Source organism: Hippocampus comes, unplaced genomic scaffold (assembly GCF_001891065.2).
Source record: "Hippocampus comes isolate QL1 unplaced genomic scaffold, H_comes_QL1_v1.1 scaffold93, whole genome shotgun sequence".
Lineage (NCBI taxonomy): Eukaryota > Metazoa > Chordata > Actinopteri > Syngnathiformes > Syngnathidae > Hippocampus > Hippocampus comes.
This window is the reverse complement of record NW_017805481.1, coordinates 519,816-531,784: the sequence shown is the minus strand read 5'-3', so window position 1 is coordinate 531,784 and position 11,969 is coordinate 519,816. Positions and strand designations below refer to the sequence as shown.

General features: G+C 43.1%; 1 protein-coding gene across 1 annotated transcript in view; it reads left to right on the top strand.

Annotated features, from left to right (window-relative positions):
- The window catches only part of rdh8a (retinol dehydrogenase 8a), a 54,641-nt gene that overhangs the window by 33,853 nt on the left and 8,819 nt on the right, over positions 1-11,969 (top strand). The gene's annotated exons all lie outside the window — the stretch shown is intronic.

Here is an 11,969-nt window from a genome sequence, read left to right as displayed (position 1 = left end):
ACTGTGTGTGTGTGTGTGTGTGTATATATATATATAAATAAATGAGAAACCTAATATTGTGTATTGTAATAGATTGATTTAATTTCATTCTTTTTCAAAATTGTTCAGCCCTAATACAATGTAATTAAAAAAAAAAATGCGCCACCACCTGGCTCTCACGAATGGAGCTTGTGGCAATTGTAGGCAAGCCAATCCCGTCAATGTCACCATTAAACTCTCCCTCTGTTGTTGTCTCACTCTGTTAAGTGCCGGTTACTGCCGAGCCAAAAGAGTGGGATTGAGTGCGGCTGCAAGCCAGTCTTATAAGTGCACAGACTTCCTGCTGCCCAAGAGCTGGAAGAGGCAATCTTCCCGGGAGATTTGGTGGCAGGTGGCCGGGCTTTGTCGGATGTTGTTATGGGATCGTGGTACTACACCATCCCGCCTCTAATCCTGTCGCGGTACACCTGACAGCTGCATGAGCATCACACTTTTGCCTTTGGAATCACGATGCACCGGACTGAACCCTCAATTCCACGCTTGTTGTTCTTTTCCAGAAAATTGCTTTCTTCACGCCGCTGACCGGCTAAAATGACCTTTCGATCAGGCCTTAAGGCGCCAGCTGTTGCTTCGGCATGCAAATGTGTTTTCATGCCAATTCAGAGCTTTGTATGCCGCCAGTATTGCAAAGAAGTAAAAGAGACCATTCAAAGTAACTCGTTAGCATGTAGCATTGTAAACATCGGAAATTAGCCGGCTCCAGGCGAATTTACCTCCCGAATTTATCTTTCGCTCGCCATATGGCGCGAGTTTGCCATTCCCGAGAAATAGCACATTACATTTCACGGCGTTTGCTCAGCAAACAAGTGTCTTTGGAGTGCCCTCAATCCCCCAAGCGTTGCAACAAAGCAGTAAAAAAAGAATAAACCGTGAATCGCATTCAGCCAACGGGAAAACGGGATGAAAAATATAACATGAACACCTCGGGATTTGCCGCCGCAAACAATAGAAACCATAGCGTCCGCGACATATGTTCATTCAGACTTGGTCAATGATAACCATGATATATGGGACCATATAATAGTGTTATCTACCCGATATATTCGTTCTGGGGCATCATATCATTTACAGCGAACGTAGCGCGAGATTTTCTGGCCGTGCAGGTTAAAGTGAGGCTGCTTCGTGGAGTGTTAACGCAATCAGGCCGCAGCAGCGATACATATTTGTTTTGCTTGGGGCTAAGCATCGTTAAAATGTGATCCTACTTCTTGCCAGGGTACTTTATCGTCCCCTGGTCCACTCCTTGCATCACATCGCGTCTGAGATGAAATCCGTAATGTTTATATTCAGCCGGCTTGTTAGTCCGATACCCCCCCCCCAGTGAGCTCTTTGTTGCTCTCCTTTCGATTCCTGACTGCAAATCAATTTCCCCTTTGGGAAAGAAAAGTTAAATGCGTGTAATTGAGTGGAAGGTCGAGTATCTCATTAAATGATCTGGTCTCTGCCAAGCAGAGAGATTTTAGGGCCACATTTGCACCAAACATTGTCTTGCTTTCGCCTCCTCGGCGCCTCATTTACCGCATCTTCACATTGTCTCATTAAAAGCGCTCCACGTCTTTCTACACGTGTATGATAGTTGAGAATGTTAAAATGTGACTTCAAAGATTGCCTGTATAGGTCATGAGCTTTTGCGATGACTGTAGTTTATTATTTGGAACTGATTTCGTTCCTTTCCACCGAAATTGGAGGCTGACCAGAAAACACGGCGTTAGATTTCTAGCAACTTGACTGTTGTGCAACTTTTGACAGCGGCGGCAGGAACAAAAATGCATCCGTGCCAGATTGTTCTGCTCAGTGCAAACTTATCGCTTTTCCACATCAGGGGAGGAAGTGTACTTCTTGAGTCTGATGGATTCTATTCCTGTGAATGCCGCTCTGATCTTTTCAAAATGTCCTCAGAAGTAACTCAATGAGTATTTGCTTACAGGTGGCTCATTGGCAAACATGACAACCTGTCAGCGCTGACCTTGAACTCCATGAAGTACGTTGCTTCTTTGACTTTCTCGGGTTCTTATTTCTTTCCCCGAGTGTGTGTTGCCGAAAAGCAAAACACGCGAATACAACAAGACACTGTTGACCTTCTGGCATGTTGAACCCTTTTCAGGGACAGCGGTTACTACAGTGGACAGCTTATCACGTTATCAGGTTACAGGGTGCATGAAAGGGTTAAGATAAAGAAAGTGAGGGGGGGGGGGGAAAACATTTTAAAGGGGGGGGAAAAAAAACCTCTTTGGGGAAAAGCAAAAATCCTAAGAATGGAAAAAGAAGTTGCAATCGTAAGTAAAGGAAGGGAGGGGGGGGGGGGTACACATGTTCAATGGTGCGGAAAAAAAACCTCTTTGGGGAAAAGCAAAAATCCTAAGCATGGAAAAAGAAGTTGCAATCGTAATCTCACATCTCGTACAATCCGTGCAGGGGATAAAAAGACATTTCACACCCCAGTGTGCAGAGTAAACTGGGACAGGTTTTGGCAAACATGACATGGGGGGTTGCGGGAGGGGGAGCTAACTCGGAATGAGAAGCATACAATTATGTTAATGGTTTGTTGGAACCTCTTTACCTGAAAAAGCTCATTGTTGACTTTGCTGCTCTGTGGTTGCGCAGTGCAGCACGTTTTGGAAATATCACAACATCCCTATGGAGTGACGAATTGTTTTGAAATCGCAGAACAAGGTCAGAGAACATGGGAAAGAAGCTCAAGCATCCATTAATTACGATCTATAAGAATTTACGCGCATACTTTATAAATCATGCTCTTCGGCTTGCTTGTTATTGTCCGTGTTCAGCGTGCCAAAATGCCACCCAATGGGACGATTCCACTTTGCGTTTGACATTTGACACAGCCAAGCTCCTCCGCATGTTTGAGTCACGCGTGAACATAATGTGATCTCTGTGTTTGTGTCCCCAAATCATCTCGGAAACATCCCGCCGTGACTCACACCACCTACACATCCCAGTCCGGCCCGGAAAAAAAAAAAAACAAAAAAAAACACACTAGGCCTCGTACAATGCTACACTGTAAGATGTGAGCTATTGCACATGAGAGCGAGTGGGGGGAATTGAACAAGAAAGCGAGCCAAGAGGAATCTGGGCAGCGGGAGTTTCCCATCGTTTCTTGGACCGCACCCTGTATAAGAGCGGAGGAGCGGGGGAAGAAAAAAAAAAACGATGATTGAACTTCGATATGGTGCTTGGAGATGCATATCTGTGTCAGATTGGGATTTGCATGACAGTGGGTGGAGCAAACTTCAATATTCCGGATTTATGTTCTAACAGACAGCTCGACGTATGGAGGGAGGGTGAGTCGAAAATATGACAACCCAGAACTAATCAAATCAAAATGCGTATTGGTCAATTTCCGACATTTTTTAAAAAATGAATTAACTCCAAGCAGGCGATGTCAATGCAAACAGGAGAAAATGTGAACTTGATGACGGCGCGGACATTTGAAGCTAATGGTAGCATTTCCGAAGCACACGGTGGACCTTCGCTTAGCAACAGGATTCATTTGGCAAACTAACTTGAGTATTGTTTCTGAAATGATTTGATCTCAATTGAGAATCGATGATGACAAAGTGGACATGTTAAGCCTGACAACATCCGGCAACACATCCGATGATGAAAATGACAAAATATTGAGTCTGCAACTAGCCACTGTTTCCGCCTCCATTGACGTAAAACAAAATGCTGGTCGCCATGTCGCTGAAATCAGCAGAGGGATTCTTAAAGGGACAGTTAGCCCATAATGACAGGGTGGACAGACATTTTAGGTGCATACAGACAGAATATACTGTATGATCAAAATGACTCATTTGATCAATTACCTTGTTATGGGTAGAACAACGATAAATAAATATTGTCACATAGCCACGTAATATGCACACTGAGTTCTAATTTTATTGACCATGCATCTTCACTGTCGCACAAATTATGGGAGATCCTGATTTTTGTAAGGCTTACTGCTCAACTTTGGGGAATTTGCCGGCCCGTTCGCCGCCAACATGGGTGTGTTGGTTGAAGGAGTGTCTTGAAGATGCACCCGCCAGACATTTAGGTGCAAGGAAGGAGATCACGCCCATCACCGGCGCAGGGACAGCTTTTATATATTTTTTTAAATCATCCCAAGCGGCCACTTCACAGTGCAGATGTGCTTCCGCTGTGTCCAGAATCCAGTATGCGACGAGCGCACCACATTTCAAGGGAATAAAAGTAACCACTTTGGCCGTGATTGAAGTTGACTGTGACTACCCCCACAGCGACGCCGCCCTGCCTCTCACAGATCCCCCTGGGCCTGCAATTTAATCTCAGATTTGTACTCGTTCAACTATTTTTGCGTGTTCATAGCTGTTAAAAAAAAAATGACAGCAAGCTAATTTTAATACCAGTACATAAGACGCTGGTTTGCTTGAAGACGACAAAATGAGAAGCAAGAGGTTATCACAAGGGCACTTAGTGGGCCGTGTGGGGCGCGTCGGGTTCTGCTTTTAGTTACCACTTACGTTGCCGGACCGTGTCGAGAGGTTGAGGAAGGCCTGGGAAAGATTTTGAACCTATTCTCTGCGGATACACTTGTGCTGTCGTGAATATCAATATGAGAGTGGTGATGAAAGCAAGCATCGAGATAATATTTCATTTGACTTGTTGAAAGCATACAACTTCTTCTTATGGTCGATTTAGGTCACGCATTGCAGGCACATGGCGATGATTTAACTTCAAATGTAGCAGAAATGTCACTTCTTAAACATAGATTCACGGTTTTGATGCCGTTGTGAAACTGACGCCACCATTTTGTCGACAGGCTGACAGATAGCTACGCTTATGGATAACATCAAGACCGCATTCTTCACTTTCCAGTTTTTCGTTGTTTTTTTTTTCACTACTCATGTTTGTTGACTGGACGATGCGCCGGCAGGCCAAAAAGCTGCCGGACCCTTCGAGAAAACACCTGCCCCTCAAGGCCCGAGCATATGTTTCTACTTCTGCTCTTCCACAGACGACGGAATTTCAGAGAAGACGTCCTTTTTCGTCCTATCTGCTTCAGCCACAGTTTCCATGTACTAAATTTGCCTTAAGTGATGTTCAGGCGTGGATGAGCTGCTCCTCAAAAATGTTCTAATACGCCTTTTAACAACATGTGCATACATGACCAGTCAATCCCAAGTTGCCATTTAAACTCTCTCACAATATCTTCTCACTGCATTGCAGCCGTGAGACTTTTAAGCAGCGCGTGGTCATCCATATTGTCATGGATACATATAGTTGTAGGCGTCTCATTTCGCCACGAAAATGAACACATTATTTATAAATAACACACAGTTTAAAAATGATGATGACCTTATACTCAGAACTGTATTGGATCAACCGGTTTAATGAACAAAAATGAATGGGGGGAAAAAAATTATGCATTTGACAGATACGCCGTATAGTTTAAAAAAAAACTAATAATAAATCTAAAAAAAAAATTTTTTTTTTGAAAAAAATGCTCTAAAAACAAATTTAGACAAACTCCATAAAAAAGTCAAAATGAAATAAAATGATGAAAAATCCCAAACTATTATAACTGGGGTACCTTGAGATGCAAGTTGAATTCCTTTGGTGACCACCCTCAAATCATCTTTTCCCATTGAAGTGAATGCAAATGCCAATGAATCTCAAGTGGGATTCCAGTAACATCTCAATTTTTCTCTGAGCTCATCAGTACGGCACCGATATTAGTCGTTCTACGTCGATGGCATCACTGCGAGTACTATTATATTGTCTGCCCATATGTTGTCGCTGAATTAACTGTGTTCCATCCGTTGCATAAAGAGTTAAGGCATCACAATATAGATGCTAATTAGCATTAGCATTACGCCGGCAGGGCCTTGATTTCAGCAGTTGTTTGGGTCTTTTAAATACGCATGCTGTAATTCTCTTTGTTTTACATTTGGTTTGACTTCAACTAGTACTGCCGTTGAACAACCTGAAGCTTCTTTTTTTTTTTTTTTTTTTTAATTGCTTGTTGACAACCGTTGCTACAGTCAAGGGCGTTAACAGCTCATATCTTGAAGGACTCACAAATTGGGTCACTCGTATCTTAAGGCACCAATGTATTTAGTTGGCCGTAAGTTTGCCCATAAAGGACTCCTTCATGGGGGCCCCCCCCTTTGGCTTAGGCCTTTGCATTGATCCGGCCTTGATGATAAACCCCTCGAGAGTGCTGACCATGAATAAATGTACACGAGGTGGATGTTTGTCAATGAACGAGTCTGACATTAAAAAATGACTCAAACAGTAGCAGCGTGCTCTATTTTTGCCTTTGCTTAATTGCAACCAGAAGACATGACTGAGTGAGCAAGAAGGGGGCTACGATTAAAAAAAAAAAAAAAAAAGCCCGAAGTGAGGCAGTTTTATACACTGTGCGCGCACGCCACAGATCCATGCGAGGAATTTTAATCTACTCCCTTTAAGTCAGTTGTTGAGCTCTTTCGCAAGCCAACGTGAAACTCTTTCGCAGTCAAGCGACGCGGCTCACACGCACACGCCAGCGTGACGTCACGCGTTTGCACAAGCGTACACCTGACTCCAACCTGCACGAGCAAGTTCCGGATTGCCGTCTTCTCAAAAACTGTGCAATGTATTTATATATATATTTTTTTTTTGCTGTGAAGGGTTAACAATTGCGTACGCAGATGTAAAAGCAGTTTAATTATTGAAGCGACCTAAATCTCAATTTGAGGAGACCATGTTTTTTTTTTTTTTTTTCTTTTTAAGAAGCAACGTCCATAAAACATAACCAAATGTGACATGATATTTTGACATGTTTGTACATTTCCATTTACTGAAGCGATACTTTACCAGCTTGAGTGGCGCTGAAGTGCAGTAGAATAAAAGCCAATAGCCGTGCTGTCCCATTCCTTAAAAAGTGACCCATCTTCCCAAATCTTGAGGGGCTCCCCCCACCCCCTCTTCCTCCCAAACTTGTCGCTGCAAAAACTTCCACAAGTTTCACCTACTAAGCAGCCATGCATGTGTAGAAAATGTTTTTAAAAACGAAAATAAAAGCCAGTTTGGTTGCCTCCACTGGCTGGACTGTTGGAGAAGTTGTTTTGTTGTGGTAGCTCCCCTCAAGATCCTCTCAGAGGCTTCTCATTCAATTTCTCCTGCTCGCCATCACTCCCTCCTCCTCCTCCTCCTCCTCCTCCTTCTCCTCCTCCCTTTCCCTCCCAGAGGTGGGCGTCTTGGCGAAGCAAGCTTAAGAGGAAGCCCTTGTCGTCTCGCTTCTTTAGATGGTCATTATCCACAGAGGTGACATACAGATCACCTTTGCGAATCTAGTCCGGTTGTTGTCATCTCTAAAGCCTGTTGCGCACTTGGTTGTTTGATGTCATAGCCGTAATTCCGCAGATGCTTCCAAGTCAGCCGTCGGGGGGGAAAGAAAAAAAAAAGTGTACAATATACCGCATTGTAAGTCTGCCGGCAGGGAAAAAAAAAGCTTCAGCGTTCATCTCATTAGATATTTTCTTCATGATTATATGACCAGAAATGATCTATGACTCAGCTTGGAAGTCAGCAGATGTGATGCGTTCAGGGGGGAACCACAAAACCTGCCTGCAGAGTATTGCGTGCCGTTTATTATTTACACACAACCTCGGCACGCCTTTAAGTGAAATTGCACGCCTGTTGAAGCGTATCAGATCGTGCCGAACAGAACTCTCCACTTGAACAGAAATCGGGTTGGAGTTGCAAAATGAGATGACACGACGCTGCAGCCGACGAGCCATTTGTCCCTTTCTTGTGTTGAAGCTCACAAAAAGTGGGGGACATTTTAGTATTAACCACTGATTTTTCCAGTTGAACTTAATTGGACGAAAAAAAGTGGTCAGATATATGATAATATGACATTTTTCTCGATCAATTAGAATCTGCGTCAGTGTGGTTAGAGCGTCAGAGGGACTAGAAGGGTCACAGAAAGCCCCCCCCCCGGGCCAACAAATCTAGACACCTGTTGTGTGTTTTTTCCGTTCAGCTCCTTGTTACAGAACAGCCGGTTGTTCAAAAATACTGAAACACTGAACAGTGGGTCAAATTTTAGTTAGCCAAAAATCCAAATAGCCCCAACTTGTAAAGGAAAAAAGGAATTTGGGTTCTGGACATATTGAGATTGACCCGGCGTGTCAACAGAAGGACCTCCAAGCCCCCACTGCCGTCTCTCTTCTCACGGGCGGCTTGGTCCGCCCAAATGCGAGCGACGCGCATTCCTAGCAGCTTTTAGCAGATAGTTATGAAGAATCCAGTGGACAGTCTGAGCCGCGGGTGACAAATACTTGTGCTGTGTACATTAGTCCACATTGGGCCTAATTTATTTGTCAGGTCCACAACAAATGTATAGCAACGGAGCTATTCATCCCGTTGTGTGCCAGCAGCCTGTCACGTTTCATAAATCAGACCGCTGTTGATGTCATGCTGTGGAAGTACACTTGAACCTGTAAGGGTGATTCATTTTTGTATTTTTACGCATTCTTCAATGTCAAACAAGCGTAAAAATAAGTTCACCGCTATAAAATGCGACCGTCGCCGAAACGCCAAATGAAAAGCAAAACACAAACGTCAAGTTAATCTTTGTTGGAAAGAAAAAGCGCCCTCTTTTGGAATACACGGAATATGGTCATTATCAGCGTGATAATATGCCATAGCTCAAACTGCACTGGACTTTTCTACAGTACTGTAAATGCTTTTGAAATATGGCCAACATGAATAATGAAGGGGGCCCGTTTTTAGTGATTAATCAGCAGAGACCAACAGAGCCTGTTTGTGCAAGCACAAATCTTGGGAAACATTCATTTATGGGGTCAGATTAGACTCATGGGTTTTTTGTTTTGTTTTTTTGCTATATGTATTTCTTCATATTCTACTGTATGTGTAAAAACAAAAACTGACATAGGTTACACTGAGTGTCAAAGACGGCTGGTGGTATTCATCGTTTTATCGCCAAGTCACGCACAGTCAGTCGTCCGTCTGACGAAATTTCGGGTATCTGTGAGGCGTCGTCTACCTTTTTACCGTCCTCGAGTAGACTTGAGGAGCATCGGGGATTAGGTGGAGACCTTTCCGAGTGGCCTTTCAATTCAGCTTCCCTCAGATGAGCTCTGTGTGTGTGTGTGTGTGTGTGTGTGTGTGTGTGTGTGTGTGTTTAAAAAAACATACTTTAAAAAAAAAAAAAAAAACATGCCAGAACAGGACAACAGGCAAACAGCCAGAGAAAATATGCATGTAAAGGAAAGTTCAAGGGGGGAAAGAATCAACCGACATGAGAGATTTCATTTAAAAATGATTTATATGTACTATATATGTTCAAGGCTGTGTTTTTTTTCACCCCATCATTCTTACAAATATGATTTAACCCCCCCCCCTTCCTCCTAAAGCTGTTATATAATACTGTATAGGTGGAGCTCATAATTTTTTTTTTTTTTAAATGGTTCCCGCTTGTGCTAATAAATGCGAGCTGTTTCTAACTAACACACCCCCAAAAAAGCCTCAGAATGTGCACATTTTGGACTAGATTAGCATTAGGAAAATGCCAGTGTGGTGATAAAAATCATCATTAGATTTAAAGGGAGCGCTAAACTAACGAATGTCGAAGCAGTGCGTCTGTCCAATGAAATTAACTCCAGCTTGTCCTCACTCCTCTTTTTTGCATTTATCGAGGCAGCAGGGTAAGTTCAGGAATCATCAAAAGTGCGGATGGAAACGGATGGCACATTTTTCCATTCGCTGCTGCTACGCGTCTCTCATTTCGTATTTCCCGGCTGAGGTAACTGTGGTTTTTTTCCCATTTTGTGTTAGCATTAAGCTTGCGGACTTATGTGGTCATTCAATACACAGCGAATGTAATTCTCTTGTTTTATGTTTAGTTTGACAGTATACTTCAACGAAAGAATTGTGTACAGCTGCCAAATTACTGTTTGTTGTCAAATATACTCCCACTGTACAATTGTGAGGGGCACAGCCCCCCTTTTAAGCCCCCGAAACATTTGAAATGCTTTTAGGTCTGATCTGAGCTCTGGCTGGGCTTCTTTTTTTTTTTTTTAAATCCAGATCTTACATTGGCTCATTTGATTGTGCAGGTGTACCTAATATTATCGCTCGGAGTTAATTTCACTCTGCTTAACTGAAATAACCTTTTGATTCTCTCTTGCTGTGCGAGTTTTTTTGCTCAGCTGCAGCTGTAGCAACAGTTTTGCCCCGCAAGAGCCCTTTTGCAGCTCCGCAGAGCCTTCTTTTCTGCTTTTCAGCGACTCCCCAGTTACTCTATCTCTTTCTTTGCATCTCTTCTCATCAAGTTTGCATTCCACACCTCCTCTGCAGACTGCGCACAAAAGAGCAGAAAGCGCCACTGATGACCCGTAGCAAACATTCCACTTCGATCCACTCACTCGTTCACACCAGCCCGGACCGTCATCTTTCCCAGGCACACTGTCACTCATCCAAAAAAAAAACGATATCATGTGGAAATGCCACACACTGGAGGATACGCATCCGAGGTTTTTGGACATAACTGTTGAAAATAAAACAGAAAGTGAGCTTCGATGGGAGAATTGATTAGCATAGTGAGGACAGCATCATGCTTTGGGGCTGTCTTTCTTCAGACGTAACTGGGGCCTCATAGAAAATGGAAAGAATTATGAACAGTTCAAAACACCAATCAGTGTTTTTGCAAGAAAGCATAAAAATGTCAGGAAAAGCCCACAAGAACATCTGAGCTTTGCTTGAGGTTGGTCAGAGGCGCTTTGAATTTCTGTTTAACTTGAATATTAATGCGGTTGGCGAATTCTGAACACATCCACATTCCCATTTTTAAGAGAGTGTGCAAACTTGCGCAACCACATGATCTTAGTTGTTTGGCTTTTGTTCCCCTCCACAATTTTTTTTTTCATTTGTTTTGTACAGTCAATAGTTGACATTAATAGTGGAAGAAGCCACAATAACTTGGCACGGTGTGTATGTTGACCATTAATATTGGCTGTAGTTCGTCTGTTCATTTGTTGGAAATAATTTTCAGGAATGAGCTAGCCAAAAGAATGCTTTTTATTTTATTATTATTTTTTTTTAGCTACACCACCTCACATAAAGATGTCTTTCATGAACCCTTTTCATGCACTCAGTAACCTGATAACATGACAAGCTAGTAACCGCTGTCCCCGTAAAGGTTAAATTGTGACAAAAGTAAGAAAACGGCCTTTTAGAAATGTATTTGAATGAATGGATTCCAAATGAATGAGCTTCATTTTATTTTGTGCTAAAAAAAAAAAAAAAAAAAGTCTGACCGGCCAGTGAGAAGTCAGTTTGAGGACAGGAAAAACTCTGCACGTGCATCCTCGATCCCTTCACAGGAAATTGAGAATAAAGCTATAAAAAGAGGGCTGCGATGTGATGGGCTGTGTGGGGGATCATCAGATAAGGAGCAAACATCTCTTTTGAAATAAAACTTTTGGATGAGTTGAGGCCCAGAACGTCTCGGTAAAGAAATATTCTCTGGGGTGTCAGCGCTAAAAGGCTCTTGCCGACAACTTTGCTGCTTTCGGTGGAATGAAAGCGAAAGATTAAAGTGAAGAGGTGGGCTGCTTGGGCAGTGTTTACCTGTATGGACTTGTATCAGCTCCTTTGTCTCGCCTGCTCACTCTGATGTCTTAATAGGTCAGTTCTCTGAAATTCCACAGCGGCAGCTTTCTTTGGGGGGGTGGGGGGGTTCGCAAAGTGGCCCGCACCGCCTCATCATTTCAATCCACACCTGCCCACTTTCTCCACGTGCAAAAGAATGCTAGGAACGTCACTAATCTTCTCCAAGGGCTTATCGTGAGTTCTCCGACCCCCCCCCCCCCATCTGGAAATCTTGTCGAGGGATGGACAAGCTCTTCTTTTTTTTTTTTTTTTTTTTTTTTTAAAGGATG